Below are 16,865 nucleotides of genomic sequence, written 5' to 3' on the forward strand. Positions count from 1 at the left end.
AATAAAAAGGTGGTAGTCAACAAGAAGCACAATTAAAGTAGAGATTGCAAATATTTGCGTTGTAGTATAAAGACAGAAACCTAATTTTATCAATTAAAGTATGCGCTTAGGTAGAATCTACGAAATAGCTAAAGCATCACGTTAAACAAAAACCTGAGAAAATTGAACAACTGTACTGATTAGTTGGAAAATATTCTCAGCTTAGCCTAAGATCAAGGAGTTTGATTTATCAGGCAGATAATAAAGCCTTTTTGGATTTATGGGTTGCAAATATGGATAATCAAGCGGTCCAGTATTTTAAAAGTGCCAAAACAAAGTTCTTCGATTAATTACCATAAAATTATTTTGCCGCACAGTATGAAAGAATGCTACAAAATCACAGCAAACCAACTAATACAACTACTGGGCAACCCGTTGGAAATTAAAATATTGAAGCGAACCAAACCCCAGGAATTTGTGTAAAATATGTGTGTTGTCTTTATATGAAGTTAGTGTAATTTAAAATGAATTTAGCAAATACTGATGTATTTAAGGTACTTGTTCCGAAGTACAAAAGAAAAGCTATTCGAAAATTAATATATTAAGAATGAATTTCACCACTTTATATATATTTCCAAGATATAGTTTTCATCAAATAAATTTGTAGGAAAATTTGAGATATACCACACTAATAGTCGATGATTTGGGAAATGCATTCTGAAGGGTACTTGTAAACTGAAAGTCCATTTCAATTAAATAAATTAATAATATAGTAAATAACTACGTAAACATTTTTCTGTTCATATAATTAGGGAGAAAGATTAAATGCTGCAATAGACGTGATCTGGAAAGACCACTAGCTTGTTGAACTGAAAATAAGAAGAGTTGAGAAGTAAGAGTTGCAGGAAATTGAACCATGAAAGAGTACTATGAGCTGCAACGTTGGCGCCTCGTTGATGATCATAAGTTTGCTGTTTTTTACACTATTGTGTTTGATCATGAGTTGTAGTTAGCGAGTATTCACAATAACGTTTGTGTATCACGATATCGCTTGTGTTTGAAATAATCATAAATTATTTTGAGTTGTTGTTTGATGGTCTATTTCATACTATTAAAAAAACACTAAGAGTATTAAGTTCCAATTTCGAAAAACGCTTTCACACTCTGACCTGACTCTAGCAATTCTATAATTGCCTTTATTTTTACGACTATATTTTTTTCCAGCAACATTGATCAAAGTAATATTTCTATTTTCTTTTCAAACAAGTTTAATAGCGAATTTATACTTAATACATACAACAGCAAGTTATTCGCCGATCCTATTAAATCATACAATAAAATTAGGTCTGTCTTTATTCCTCAATTCTAGAAAATTATATTAGAGAAATGGCGAGACGCTTGTTTCTGTCAGTTTATTTAATTTAATTATGATTTTAAATGGATTATGTTACATATTGCCCTGTCGAAATAGAAAATGTACGCGACTAAAAATATATTCGAATAAATCAAATTTAAACAAGACGTCATAAAAATAATGGTGTAATTTGATAATGCAACGAAATAATGTCTGTGTAAATAAATTTGATCGCTTCCGAGGACGCGCATATGGATTTGCGATAATAGCCTATGTCGAAAGGCATTTGAGGTTTTAAACAATGTTTATTGTTTTAAACAATTGGAAAATGGACTCGACGCGCACATCGAGGGCTTCCAATTGAATTTAGTTTAATCGGATTTGGATAAATAGAATTTTTATTTAAATCAACGGGCTGGGCTCGAATGGAATTAACGTTGTTTATGAAAAATGATGGACACGTGCCCACTTCACAAATAATCCATACAATATTTGTTTTAATACATTTAAAATTCTTAACACTTGGTAATATGAATATTTAACCCTGTGTTCCTTTTGTCCCGATTATTTTTAATTAAAAATGTTATTGCTTTTTCATCATTTCGATTGAAATTCCGTACTTTTAGCATTAAAATTCACTATTAATTTGTTTATTTATTAATCAAAACATATTTTATTTGTATTTATCTCTACCTTTTGTTATGTCATTTTGGATAAAAAGAAAAGACACCAGAAAGGAAACCAATAGCATACACATCCGGGTCATCATTCATCGTCATAGCTGGAGCTTGGTCCTGGCGGTTGCAGTTAACCTTCCATTTTTGCAGATCGCTCTGTGTCTCTATTTATTTTTTGAGGCTTCTCACTCTCTATCTGTAATATGAATCTCTGGATTTGTTTCTCAACTATTCACTGATTTTCGCATCTTAATCGAATGGCTCTGTTTTTTTTATATGAATTTGGATATATTTCCAATACTTCAAAGTTAGAGATGTCAAAGTCCAAACACCATATCAAAAAAAAAGGCACAATATGCGTTTAAAAGACCCAGATTGTAGTCCTGCTTGTGATATTAACTCTCTTTTATGCGCACCATTCTAAGAGATTTCCTGCATCGTTGTCTATTGCTTTAGTCGTTGATGACACTTCCTTCCCGTGTGTACTGATCGCAAACACTTAACCAGATGCTTTGAAATTAGTAAGTCGTCAACACTTTGGTTTTTTGTATTTATCAAGTCATTGAACAATATTGAGAAATATGGAGAATAATGGCCAAAATGAGTACTTTTGAAGACGAGAAAGTTCAACTATGAGAAACCAATCAGTATCATTCAATGTATCTTTGTCATAAATAGTAAAGATATTGTATTTATCTGTTGATAATTTGGTAGCATGTAATTAAGTTGTAAGATTAAAAACTGCTTTATAGTACAGATTTATCGATACAACTAAAATTAATTATTATGGTACATCTATCCATAACTCGGGAGTAAGAAAAATTAGTCGTTATATTACAAAATAATTAAACTAAAATTTGAAAAAGTAACTGCAGAGCAAATAGCATAACAATAGTTTAATTATAAATATAATAAAAAAAATTCTAAACACGATGACGACAGCCTTGTTGTCAAATTTGGAAGGAATTTTAAAACAATAATTACTATATATCATTTCAAAAGTCTTGGTATCCTCAGTAATATAATTATATGCAACGCTATAAGACAACTAGCTTTTTAATTATTCTACATACATCAATTATTCTTTTTCGGGTTTCGCCATTGCCAAATTGAAACAGTTGTTTTAATAAAATATGAATGTAGTGCATTTTTAAACTTAGATGCTTTCCAATGTGGACACACAACGTTCATTGTTCGTCAAAAGCAAGGATTTGCATTGAACTGTAATCGATTTACGAGTTATTAAATACTGCGCGAAGGGGATTAAACGCAACATTTCTACGTTGTTCTGTTGGTGGTATTTTGAAGAACCAAAATCAGGAGAAATAAAAAATTAAAAACCCTTAATAATTCTGTATAACCACGTGTTCAAAACTTACAAAAAAATGATATTATATTGGGCAATTTTTTAAATTTTTATTTACCTAAGAACCATCTACAGAGCTTGAAAAACCTTAAAATTAAAAAGAAAAAATTAATGAATTCGGTAAAGTAATTCTCAGTTATGACGTGACCAAACGAAATACAAATTCATTTGGATATACAATATAGTCCATTCAATAAAACAGTAATCTCGCATCATCTAAATTTATGACGTCAAAACGTTGCAATATTGCCGCATCAACTTTGAGTTTTAGTTCATTTCACTTTCATATATAACAAAATATAAATAAAATAATTAAGCAAAAATAATGTTATCAAACCTAATTTATTGTAATATTACAGTATATCTAATGCAAATAATATCTCGTTCCTGTTTGAATTTGCAGACATTTGACAACCTGGCGAATTTTGTAGGTTGATTGATGATTGTAGGTTCGGTTACATGTTCGAACGTATCATACAGCATTGTAGCTCTTTCTAACTAGGATCAAAATGAGAAGGAAAATATTGTCTGATTTTAAAACGAATTTACAAAATTTACATTAGGATAGGCGATACATTCGACATCATGTTCATGATTTCACTGTTATTTTGAATAGACTATATATATTGATATTGATATATATATATATATATATATATATATATATATATATATATATATATATATATATATATATATATATATATATTGATAGGAAATATAGCTTTAACGAATTAGTATATTAATTTTTATTAGTACTGTTTATTTTTTTTCATTTTAAGCAGAACTATAATTAATAACAATTATTCTATAATTTATTTTTTTCTATCGATTTATCTGTTATTATTTGTCTATCTGTTTTTATGGATTCCTTCATATGTTGAATCCAGACAACATTTCCGTAAACAATCGATTCATTACCCGGCCTGTTTTTTTTTCTTTCCACCGTCGGAAATTCGTTGTCCATTCTGCAACGGAAAAACTAACCACTCGAACGATTGAAAAACAATTGGCAGTCGGAACGGTCGCCATCCTATTGATTGGCATGTTATTTTAAACAATAATTCAATTATTGCTCAATTCAATTGGCGGGTCTGGTAGTAGTGTATTACTGCAAATACGCGTAATTAGTTTCGGTTTGGGTAGACAGTTGGGAAATTATACAATTTATCAAACCGAAAAATAATATTGCACCTATGGATGAACTTTTATTTTCTGTATAGGAATAATTTTTTTATTACAGGAATTGAGGTTTTTTATATATATTTTAGTCTCTTTTTACCAACTATGGGTTTATCTGGACTGGACCTACAGTTTAACGTGGGCTCCGAACCACGATCCTCGACATTAAGCCTACCAACTGGTGAGTGACCAACTTAGAAATCTTTCCATAAGACATCCGGTCTTACCCAGCCTGGTTACAGGCGTGACGGATCATTTTCCTTGTCGGATTTTGCACTCTTGCCTGGGACAATCGCAAATATTAAACAATCACAAACATAAATGTACGACCAGCAACAGTAGGTGGACCGTCCTGTCGCCTTTACCACTGCGCCAACCAAGTCAGCAGGAATTGAGGTTGAAGCGAATATTTTAATATATTAATATGAATATTAATAGCGAATATTAATTATTTAGTAAAACTAGTTTTTTTAAATTAAAAACTTGTCATCTTAAAACTACGAGGGGGGATCAAATATAAACGGTAATTTTACTATTTAGCTTAACACGTAATTCCGATCTGGAGAATTCGATGCTTACGTGTTCTTTGGTTTATGAGGAAAAGTGAAGTCGGTGTGGGTAGCAGCTGTGTTCGGTTATGTTCGCAGTACAGCAACGCATCATCACAAAGTTTTTAACCAATAAAGGCGTTAAACCATCGGAAATTTTCATTCGTTTGAAGACACAGTTTTTGGATGCTACAGTGTCTCAAAATCCAGTGTATACGTGGCTCAGAGATGGACGAGGACGTGTCGAAAATGAAAGAGAGAACTGTTTTTTTGACACAAGGGAAGTTTTACTCATTGATTTTCTTCAGGATCAACGAACAGTGAATGCGGCTTACTATTCTGAGTTGTTACAGTCGACAAAAATCGTGTATCAAAGCTAACGTCATCATCCTTCATGACAATACCAGGCCACACACAACAGTTTTGACAAGTAATAAATTGGAAGAAATGCGCTGGGAAACCCTCAAGCACCCTCCTTTTAGCACTGACTTGTCACTTTGTGATTATTTTTGTGTGCGCCCTTGAAAGAATCATTTGGAGACAAAAAACTTGAAAGCATTGAGGAAGTAGAGGGATATGTGTGCAATTGGCTGACAACTGGCCCTAAAACTTTTTATGAAGAAGGACTAAGTGACTACATCGAAAATCATGAATAAGAATAAAATTGTTTTACTAAATTACCGCTATTACAAAATTACTATTACTAAATTTTGATAAATTATTAAGTTATTAATTTTATATTTGATGCCCCCTCGTATTTCGATTGATTTTACATAGTTGTTTTCAGACCGTCGTACATTGAAATTTAAATATACTCATTAATTCTAATTTGTTTACTAATTTTAAGTATTGGCTGATTGTATGTACTGTGATAATTTTTTCAAAATCACCACTTTTAAGTTGTTGAAGCTAAAACTGAAGCTGAAACTAAAACTAAACAATTGAAATATCATGGAGCATACTTACCGCATTCGGTATTCCTCGATTCCTCTCCGATTCCTCGAGTTTTCAAAAATCAAAAGGTTTTTGTTGATATAGAATGTTTTTATAATTTTCAGAAGTTCGCAACCAAATCTCTTTATCTCTTCTTTAGGTCTAGCTTTCTTCAAATCCTCATGAATGTATTGTGAAGCTGTCATGGCGTAATAATGTCTGAACTTTCTGTCGTACTGAATCTTTTTCCAATATAAGCTTTCAATAGTCAATTATCCAATACGTAGATTTAGCTAGTTGGGTAGTAAAAACAGACCCATCTTGGTAGACGCCACACGTTCAAATCCTGATGGTGCCTAAATGTTTCTAATTGCTTATAAACCAGATTGAGTACACCAGGTTCGCATCTCTACTTTCGTGATTTGCAAAGACAAAGTTCGTATATCGGTACCGAAATACCCACAATCAGTATGAAGTCGGAATCTACTTTAAATAGTATCCTTATTGTAAATAATATTTAGTATGTAGTAGAAATATAGCTACGGGTTGTAGAATCATTAAACACTTTGAATTGAATAAGAATGCTACAAAATAATATTTAGGTATTTGCTTAAAATATTTTAAACAATTATAATGCACATAATTTTCTCATTAAATCCTTGAATATGATTATAACCTGAAAACATTTATGCCAAAACTCTGTCATTAACCTTTACTTTTTATTATGTCACTCTCAATGTCAATTAATAAATCTGAAAATACTATATTTAAATTTTTCCATTAACCAACTAATTAAACCTTCAAACCATTCAAAAATTAGTTTAGAAATACACGAAAAACTTTTTCCAACATTCAAACCGTATTTTCGTTGGGGCCGACTCGGTTTGGCAACGCTGTCTCTTCTTATTCAAATCGGAGCTATTGATTAGCAATAAATCAGATGCATCGAGAGTCATTTGTCGTCGCACGGCATTCCGGGAAACAAAAAGGCACCCGGAACGTCGTCGCTCCACGGCAAAAGTCGGGTGAAAATTAAAACATTTCTTAGAGAGTGAATCATTCGTAGCATAACGTAACGTTATTAATTTTTGCGCAGTTTGCGTTTGAAGATGATTTCTTCTAATATAATTGAATCTATTTAGGCTAATTTGTAGTGAATTGACTTTTTTATTTTCGCCTTAGATAATCAAAAAGTTATTGATACGTTTTTTTGTTACTTTTGCATTGATATTATATTTGATTTATAATTTTGGCAATCAAAATACTATTTTGGAAATACTTTTTTTAAACACTTCGATTTCAGTTTAGACTTTGTTTCAAAACAGACATATTAAACTTGTCGGTGTGCAAAACGTATTTTTCTTGTTGTATGGGAATAAACAGAAGTTATTACGATTTTAGATTATCGAATCTTTGAGTATTAAATGTATGGCTTATGATTTAATTTTGATAGAGTATTAAATTATTCTTCTTCAATTTCGAGATAAATCATTTGACGGTCTGTAAATGAATTTTAAGATAGAGCTGTTTGTGAATTATTTACATAATAATAAACTACGATATGATAAAATCATCGTCTAATTCTAAACAGCTGAAATGAACTATGGGTGAGGTATGAAGAATGAGAAATGGAAATGATGAGGTGAACAATAGCGTTGAGTTTTTTTAGAAATATGTGAATAACTTGTATTGCCAAAATATTGTTTTAAACAATGGAATTACCATTCTCTTATTTCGATTATATTGAAGCATAGTCTTCATTATAATCGATACACATAAATCCGACTTACCTTTTACATTTCGATTCTATATGAGACTCGCGCTTTGCATGGATATGTTACCTTATTGACACAATTTACAGACGTATATTAGAGTAATATGTCCATTTGAGTACATTCTACTATTCTGTGTAAAATTATGGTAGTTACCATGATAATATTTGATTGATTGAACTTCATTGTTTAAGAAACCAAAGTATTTCTTACAGATCTTGCGCTTAATGCTTACATATATAATTAATGTTTAACAAGCATCGATAAGAGACACTTTAAAGGAAAATATTTTAATCATAAAAAATATTAATTTAAATGAAAAATCTGTTCTATTTTAAGAAAGAAAATGCGAAATCTATTAGAAAACAGACCACGCCGTCTTACTTGTTCACCATTTAGATAGTTTTAAAACAGATTCGTCAGTTTGCCTTTGAAGATCTTCAAAATAGGACTGCTTCTACCCAAATTTCGATGGTGTCCCTATATGGCATGGTTTTCCAAGTTTTGAGCACTCCAAAATTCCCACTACAAGCTTCTGTCCATATTAATACACAGCAGCTTCAGTCCATCTTTGATGGTTTTACACTTTAAATTGTGATGCATGTGCGGAATCAAAATTCGCAAAGCGAGTACAGGATAATTAATACATATGTATTAGTACGTATATAGTACATATGTATTTACCAAATTAAAATAAAACTAATCTACTAAAGCTAAAGTTAAAAATACACTTATACACTAAACAAGTTCATGTGATTTGGTTCGCCTCAATCTTTTGATATCCTGCATGTTGGCCAGTAGCTGTATTGCTTCCATGTTGCTGTGATTTAGCCACCTTATTTCATGTGTTAAGCCGAAATAATTTGGATAACTTTGTGTATCCATTTGATTTCGAGGCCATCGTACTGCTCTTCGGTGGTTACGTAGCGATAAGCATTGATAATTAATCGTAGAACTTTGTTTTTGGTACATTGAAATACTAGTTGATTAGATGTAACCCCATAGATCCAAATGGGCTATATGATTGACTGATAAATCAATCTCTTTTGACTTTGAGTTTAATCTGCTCTGCTCTTTGTCTAACATGATATTTCCAATGTAACCATTTCATCCAGATATATTCCGAGGTATTTGGCTTATTCAGCTTGAGGAATCATGCATCCGTCAAGTAATATAATTAGGTTTTTGTCATTTCGCCGCAACGCAAGATTAGCATGGACATATTTGGAGCTATTAAGCTGTATTTTCCAGTCTCTAGTCCATTTGTGGATCTTGTTAAACGCTACTTGTACTTTTTCTAGAAACTTAGACAGAGATTCATCTTTTGCTTTGCTGTTCGATAACTATCGACGTATTGTTCCAAGTAATATTTCATTTGTTGTTGGGATATCGGCAGTATAGAGCAGATATAAGAATGGTCCCAAGACACTACCTTGTGGAACTCCAGCCGAAATAGGTTTAAGAGAATGTCCATTCATGCGAAGTTCTAAATTTTCTTTCGATAATATATGATTCCAGCAGTAAACAATAATTTCGTGTTAGCAATTTGCTCAGTTTGTATATTAATCCTAAATGTCACACATTGTGGGACGTTTAGGAATATTGCAAATTTAAAAATAAAATGGAAAACATGTTTATGTCAATACCATGATATAAAAAAATGGATTTGATAGTGATTAAAGAAAAGAAGACAGATTGATGTCGGATTGATATAGTTTAGTATAACTTGGAACCACTTTTATTGCTGCTTCTAAAATCAGTCTGTGTCACACCTATAGATTTTTTCAAATTAATTAAGTAAAATAAAGTCCCGGATAAATGAGATTTACACCTTTCTAAGTCGTTGAATGCGTAAGTTCTTTACATATTCTTTATATAAAATAGTATAAACGATGATATTATGAAAAAAAATTAATAAATTTTTTTTTGGATAGTAGCAATTGATTAACAATAATTGAAATATATTTTACCGTTAACGTAGCAAAGGCGTAATCTCTCTATTAGTCAATGCTGAACGTCAAATCAAAACATCCTAATAAATCCAGAACTCAGGCGGCACAGAAAAAAAGACGAAAGATTTAAAAGGCACGTGCCGCGAAGGGATTAGGACGGGAAGATCAAAAGCGAGCCTCTGACGCTGTTTGGGTTTCTAGTTTGTGATTAGTGGAGTGTAGTTTTCCTGTGTCTATCGGTTTTTTGTTGCGCCAATGGGATTTATGGAGATCGAAATTGACGGACCCATGGTTGATTTTCGTTCACGGAGGGTGGACCAGAGTAAGCCGAGGAATGGAGAAGGACGGAGAGAGGAAAATGGCTTGATTGGAGATTGATTCTCGAAATCGAATTACCATAATCTTATTTGGATGTTAATTTGGCGGGATTGTCGAATAATTGATCGGTATTTTTGGTCATCAAAAATCCAATCAGCGTTATATTGATCAAGGCTACTAATCGATATACATTTTAAAATATAAACTGCCTGTGTTGTACCAAAAAATGCATTATTTATATTTATATTAGTTCAAATAATTATCTTTCGTTAACAAAAGAGATTACCACTAACTAAATAACATAAAATTATAAATTCTTAGCGATTTTGTATTGGCATCACATTTTTTCTTCTATTTGTGTTTCGAGTCGAATAATCTCATTTATTCGAAAATTTATTTTACTTAATTCATTTGAAAAAAACTATAGGTGTGACACATTGACAATCCGACACCAACCTGTCTTCTTTTCTTCAATCAATATCAAATTTATTTTCTTATATGCTGGTATTGAAATAAACATGCTCTTCATTTTATTCTTATATCTGCAATATCGCCTCACAAGATTTGCACCGAGTATGGCATTCGGAATTACTGTCTACCTCTGAAATCATATATTTGCGAAAAAAAAATCGCATGAAGGTGAATTCTCAACATTTTCTCAACAACCTATTTCGACTGGAGTTCCACAAGTGCCTTAGGACCACTCTTATATCTGCTCTATACTGCTAATACCCCAACAACAAAAGGAACATTACTTGGAACATTAACCGACGACACAGTTATCGGAAAACAAAGTAAATGATATATCTCTGTCTAAGGTTCTAGAAAAAGTACAAGTAGCATTTAACAAGATCCACCAATGGACTACAGACTGGAAAATACAGCTTAATAGCTCTAAATCTGCCCAAGTTAATTTTGCGTTGCGTCGAAATGACAAAAACCTAATTATATCACTTGAGGGATGCCCGATTTCTCAAGCAGAATCAGCATGATAAGTTAAACTGGAAACATGACGTTAGACAAAAAGCAGAGCAGATTAGATTCAAGTCAAACAACTATATTGGTTGCCAATCCAAACCAATTAGTAATCCAAGGTACTTTGGAGTACGGGTGCGGTTAGATAAAGACAACAATATTCGGCGATTTATTTCGGTACAAATGAAGTCTAATTATATGCAGAAGGAATATTTATTTTTAGACGAACCATTATTAAATAATAAACAATATATTAACACTAAACACTAACCCACTATAAGAATATAAAAACAGAAAGAAATGCACGTGGCAGGGTTACCTTCAGGTGTTACGAACCATGGCACGTCTGATCACTTTTTTAGAGTCGGGAACCGAAAAACCTAACCTTCCAGGCGTCGCGTCATCCGCTAGCTTTACAACCCGAGGTTGCCACGTCGTACCCTCTGTCAGTACCATAGAAAAAATAGAAATTTCACGGTATAGGCGACCTTGGGGAAATGTTTTGTTTAGTTCAATCAACTGTAGCGCTGCGATCGCAAATTGTGATTGGCAGTTTAAATTGCAGATGCCGCCACTAATATGAAATGTGATTGGTCGATCAAATTGTGTGAAATCAGCATTTTCTATGGGCGTCCATTTTTATGTTTGTTGTTTGTAGGTTATGGTTTTTGTTTAGATCACGAAATTTTCGTTTTACGTTGTGCATATTTTCTGTTTTACATTAATTATTATGGGGTAATAATATAAAAATTGATGATAATACGTCAGTGTAGTAAAAGATGTAGTGTACCGGGGTAAAATTCTACTACGGAAATTAGACATCGTTTCCCAAAGAATGATCTCGCTCCTTTCCAAAAATGGGTCGATCAAGTAAATAGTAGTAAGTTACCTGGATAAACCAAAATGCAAATATATCAACGTCATGGTGTTTGTTATGGACATATTAGTGAAAAATTTAGAATTATCCTTCCTTCACGAACAGGTATTTGGGTAAATGCATATCCATCATTGGTTTTATCAGGTACATATAAAATTATCTATCTACTACATGTCTGTTTATATATTGTTTGTTTACAGAAATTCAAAAACTTATGAAGATGTTAGTAGTAATAAAATTCAATTAATCTACCAAGTTGTGCGTATGTTGTCAGTGTGATATCTCTACATAAAGAAGTCTTACAAGAAGGTAATAATTAATATAACTGGATAATTAGTAGTAATAAATACTACTTTTAATTGTAAAATACCCCTAAAATATTTGCAATACTTTAACTTTTTAGAACAATCAGTGTTCAATCATTTTATAGTAGAGGAATTATATATTTAAAATTGATTGCCTTGTTAAGAAATATTTGTTATGGTGCCATCAATTAAAAATTTATTTGCTACTTTTAGGGGATTTATTAACTTAAAGAAATCTATTTTGTCTAAATTTACAAATAACTACATTTGTTTAACAAATCTTAACCAAAATTGCTTAAAGATTTTTGTTGGATCTATTAGAGGTCATAGAGGTAGAAACAGCATCCTTCCCCTAGTATGTTCGAGAAATTTTTAAAAGGGCTCATCATTTCAATTTTTTCACATCATTCTCCCGGAGAAAATTGTGAAGAAGATGAACATGTTAGATAACTTATATTCTTTTTTAACGGGAGATCTAGTACCACTTGAGGTTGTTAAATCACCAGTTGAGTCTATATTTTCAGTTCCAGATAATTTTGCTCTGAGGAAAACAAAAGTCTAATATTACAGTCTTATTTCAGGCTATTTAACAAAACTTCTGAAAAAGAGACAACATGCAATATTTGTCTATATTCTATATTAAGTAGTTCCACAGATTAAATACTCCAAAATCTAAATATTTTTAAAAAACACATAAATTTTTAGTGTTTCGACTGTCCAATCCATAATGATTTTCAAGACAAAATTTTAAGTTATTCTGAGGTTTGATTGTATTTTTGGTTTAATAAAGTTAATGTAATATCAACAGGAAAGTATTTAAAGTTTACCTTCAATATATCAAGATAAGTTAGAACTCTAATAGATCCCATAAAATTGATGGCACTAAACATATATGGGAAGGCCTTATAGAAGAATTATAGATATTTTAATATTGCCTAGAATATAGTTCATAATTGTTTTTTTTTGCTTTTTGTTTATATATATTTATATTATTTACACTTATGTATACTTGTATAGGATTTTATTTTAATAAATTAATTTTAAAATTTAAATTTGAATTTTATTTAAATACTATTGGCCAATAAATGTGACGTCACAAAATAATCAGGGGAAATGGCAGACCAATCAAAGCAAAGTATTTTCCTTACAGGTTTCTACATAACTATTTTAAACTAACCAATCAAATTCGCGTTGTCAGCGCCGCCAATGATTGGACTAAGCGAAACTTTGCCCCACTACTTACCATTGCAGTTGCACACCCCTGGTCAGTACCCCTTGTTGCCACCTCACCGTGGGTGCTAACTTCAGGTATGTGCAACGCCTCGAGTAGATCTGTGGGCTGCTGAGAATTGCGGGAAAATTCGAAACATCTGAAGGTTGCTACAGTACATAAAACAAAGTTCTACGATTAATTACCAGTGAGTATCGCCACGTAGCCAACGAAGAGCTGCACGATCACCTCGCAAAAATCCTTAAATGGATACACGAAGTGATCCAAAAGTTCGGCCTATAACATGAAATAAGGTTGCTAAATCACAGCAACATGGAAGCAATACAGCTACTGGACAACATGCAGGAAATCAGAAGATTGAAGCGAACAAAACCACACGAACTTGTTTAGTGCATAAGTGTATTCTTAACTTAAGTAGATTAGTTTTATTTTAATTTGGGATATACATACTGATATATTAATCCCACACTACGTGTTTCAACGCAAGTACAACAGAACAGTAATAATAAATTAATTTGTAAATTAAGATTGCACTAAGCAAATTTGATATAATATGTAATTAATAAAAAAGTATTCTTAAATATTGATCTTTGAAATATATATATCTCTGACATATTTTATTTATGTATGTATGGGAAAAGGAAAAGGAATCAATTTTCAATCTTGTATGCTAAACTTTTTTGAATAACCATTGGATTTTGTTCAGAAACATGGTAGAAATATATTTTGAAATGAGTGATTAAAATTACCATCAACATAGACATACTACTTATTATTATAGAAATAAATACATTATAGTAATATAGAAAAAAAAAGTTCTATCTGTGACGACATGAAAAAATACGGATTACTAATGCATACAACGTAGTTATCAGTTATTGTATTAAAAGCGTTTCCCGTCAATATATTAGATGAATGGCAGATATAAATTAATTCTTTGAATATTTAAACATATTCTGTGATTATATTCGCAGCGAGAACCATCATGGATATCAGCGTGAAGCTAATTACTTTTCGAACACATCCTTTCTCTGAGTTGTATTCCAATGGCTTTCAGATATAGATAAGAGATAATTTGAGTTAGTTTCCTGTATCTCCGTGTGTGAGAAGGTGAAGAAATAATAATTTATTAGATTCATTTTGATAGTTGTAATGTTAATATAGGAGTAGCATATATAATGATTATAATACTGTATAGGTAATTTGGTTTAGTCAATTGTTTCATTAATTTTATTCTAAGCGAGTTCTTCTCGATATATTAATTAAGACAGTTTAATGTAAGAGATTAACATAATTGGATTGTTTTTTTTTTTCGTTTATGTTTTTATATTTCACAGTTAATTCAATTTAGAAGTGTTTTATAACTTTAGAATTGTTTTTTCAAAATCTTGTCATTTTTATACTAAGAAAAGATCTCATTGTTGCAATTATTAGTGATCTTGGGAGTATATATGATCTCACACAGGCGTTCATATTATTACTTTTTGTGATAATTTAGTTACTCGCATCAACTTGATGACATAACTGAAGTTTCCATATTATTTCTAGTCTGAATCCTTTTTAAATCATCTGCACATATAGTTTATTAAATCATGGGCTTTCAAAGGTATGCACGAAACTGTCATGTGACATGTGTTATGTCTTATATCCCAACATATTACCCTTATTGAAAGTATTATAAAAATATAATTTAAAAAATCCAGTCCTAAAAATACGGAAATCTATTTTTTTGAAGTCACTTCATTTTTAATAAAATGTATTCATCATTGTCATTGTTATACATTACTGTATATTTTCTTGTCTGATTTAAATTAAAATCGGAAAGAGTTTAAAAGGAACTAAGTTGGCTAAGGAAAATTTGCAATTCACACCTTAACTTTGCATGTGGATCACGGATTCCGTCAATATAGACGTCAACCTCTCCCCGGAGATGTTTTTTCCTTTTACCGACTGTCTAATTGCCATTGGCTTCTCTTTGTATTCAGATGACCGGTCTAAAATTGGATATTAGCATGACCACCTGCGCTGTGGCCCCCTTTTCCACCGTTCATAAAAAATCTATTTACACAACAAAAGAACATCAAAGATCGCCGCGGAATCCAATTTCCAAGCCGCCTTTGATTAATCGGCCAAATAAATGCAAACGCCGTTCTAAACAAAAGACTGTTCTACTCCAGACCGTTGTATTCTTGAGCACGGCGAACCCGTAAACCTGCATTCAAATATTTGATTAAAATTTATTTTTCTTTTGTTTTCATTGATTTTATATTGTTTTATAATTATCAGAATTTGATAATAACATAGGTTAATTTGTTGTTAATTCTTGTTAAACATACATTCTATGCAATAAGCTTTCTGGATATGGCTTTTCCCCTTTGCTAAAATGATATATTTCTACATTTTATATATTCAATTATCGTTTTGTATGTCAATATTGTTAATTTATAAGACAATATTAAAGTTTTTTCAAGTTATATCATATATCTTTAAACTGTACTTATCTCAGTTGTTCTTGTTGTCTTCTCAGTTCTTCTTATGGAAAAAGTTGAAAATATTAATATTTTTTTAATTAAATTTAATTACCCATCTTTCAATAATTCATAAAATTAATTCTTTTAAAGATTTAAAAACGAGGATAAGTTGGCCTGAGTTGTACAGTGGTCAAGGCGACTGCACGGTCCTACTATTGTTGGGGGTTCGAATCCTGCTGGGGCATGGTCATAAATTTATTTTTGTGATTGTCTATAACGCAAGCGTGCAAAATCCAACAAGGAAAATTATCAGTCACGCCACTCATCAGGCTGGGTAAGACCGGAATCTTCTGGAATGATCTCTAAGCTGGTCACTCGGCAGTCAGTAGGCTTAATGCCGAGGACCGTACTTCGGAGCCCGCGTTAAACAGTAGGACCAGACTAGATAAACTTGGATAAGATACGAAGTATTATTTTTAGCGAGTAATGTTTGCTGGGTTAACAAAGATTCTTTGGAATCTTCTCGATTTTATTATTTATTTTAATTTTATGTGTTATTCCAATATTAGTTATTTTTTGTACCTCAGAGTCAATGAATTAGGTTCTAATACAAATGTTATTAGAACTCCTCTAGTACTAATATAAAAATTCTAGTAAACATAAAATTATGATAAATACTTTACAGGTAAATTAATAAGGTTAATTGTCCACATTCATATTAATCTTTACCCACAATTAAAAACTAATATATAATATTTTTCATCTCATATTTATTTCATTTTTCATATTTAATTTAAATACAGTACCGGTCGTTTATTGAGAAACACTTTACTGAGAGACAAGAAACAAAAGTTGTCAATTTTAAATAATCCAAATATTCCTTTACATGTAACTATAACAGTTTTATTTGTTGGTGGCTTTGGAG

General features: G+C 31.4%; 1 protein-coding gene and 1 long non-coding RNA gene across 2 annotated transcripts in view; both read left to right on the plus strand.

Moving 5' to 3' along the window:
• LOC143193098 (uncharacterized) overlaps positions 1–16,865 on the plus strand; it is a 917,882-nt gene that overhangs the window by 345,714 nt on the left and 555,303 nt on the right. The gene's annotated exons all lie outside the window — the stretch shown is intronic.
• Positions 11,938–12,229, plus strand: LOC143193101 (uncharacterized). The gene is made up of 2 exons (XR_013004943.1): positions 11,938–12,077; positions 12,134–12,229. It is a non-coding gene; the product is annotated as an uncharacterized LOC143193101 (long non-coding RNA).

This window comes from Rhynchophorus ferrugineus, unplaced genomic scaffold, assembly GCF_030347505.1.
Source record: "Rhynchophorus ferrugineus isolate W39M unplaced genomic scaffold, kcgeb_rfMv2 rfM3, whole genome shotgun sequence".
Taxonomy (NCBI): Eukaryota; Metazoa; Arthropoda; class Insecta; order Coleoptera; family Curculionidae; genus Rhynchophorus; species Rhynchophorus ferrugineus.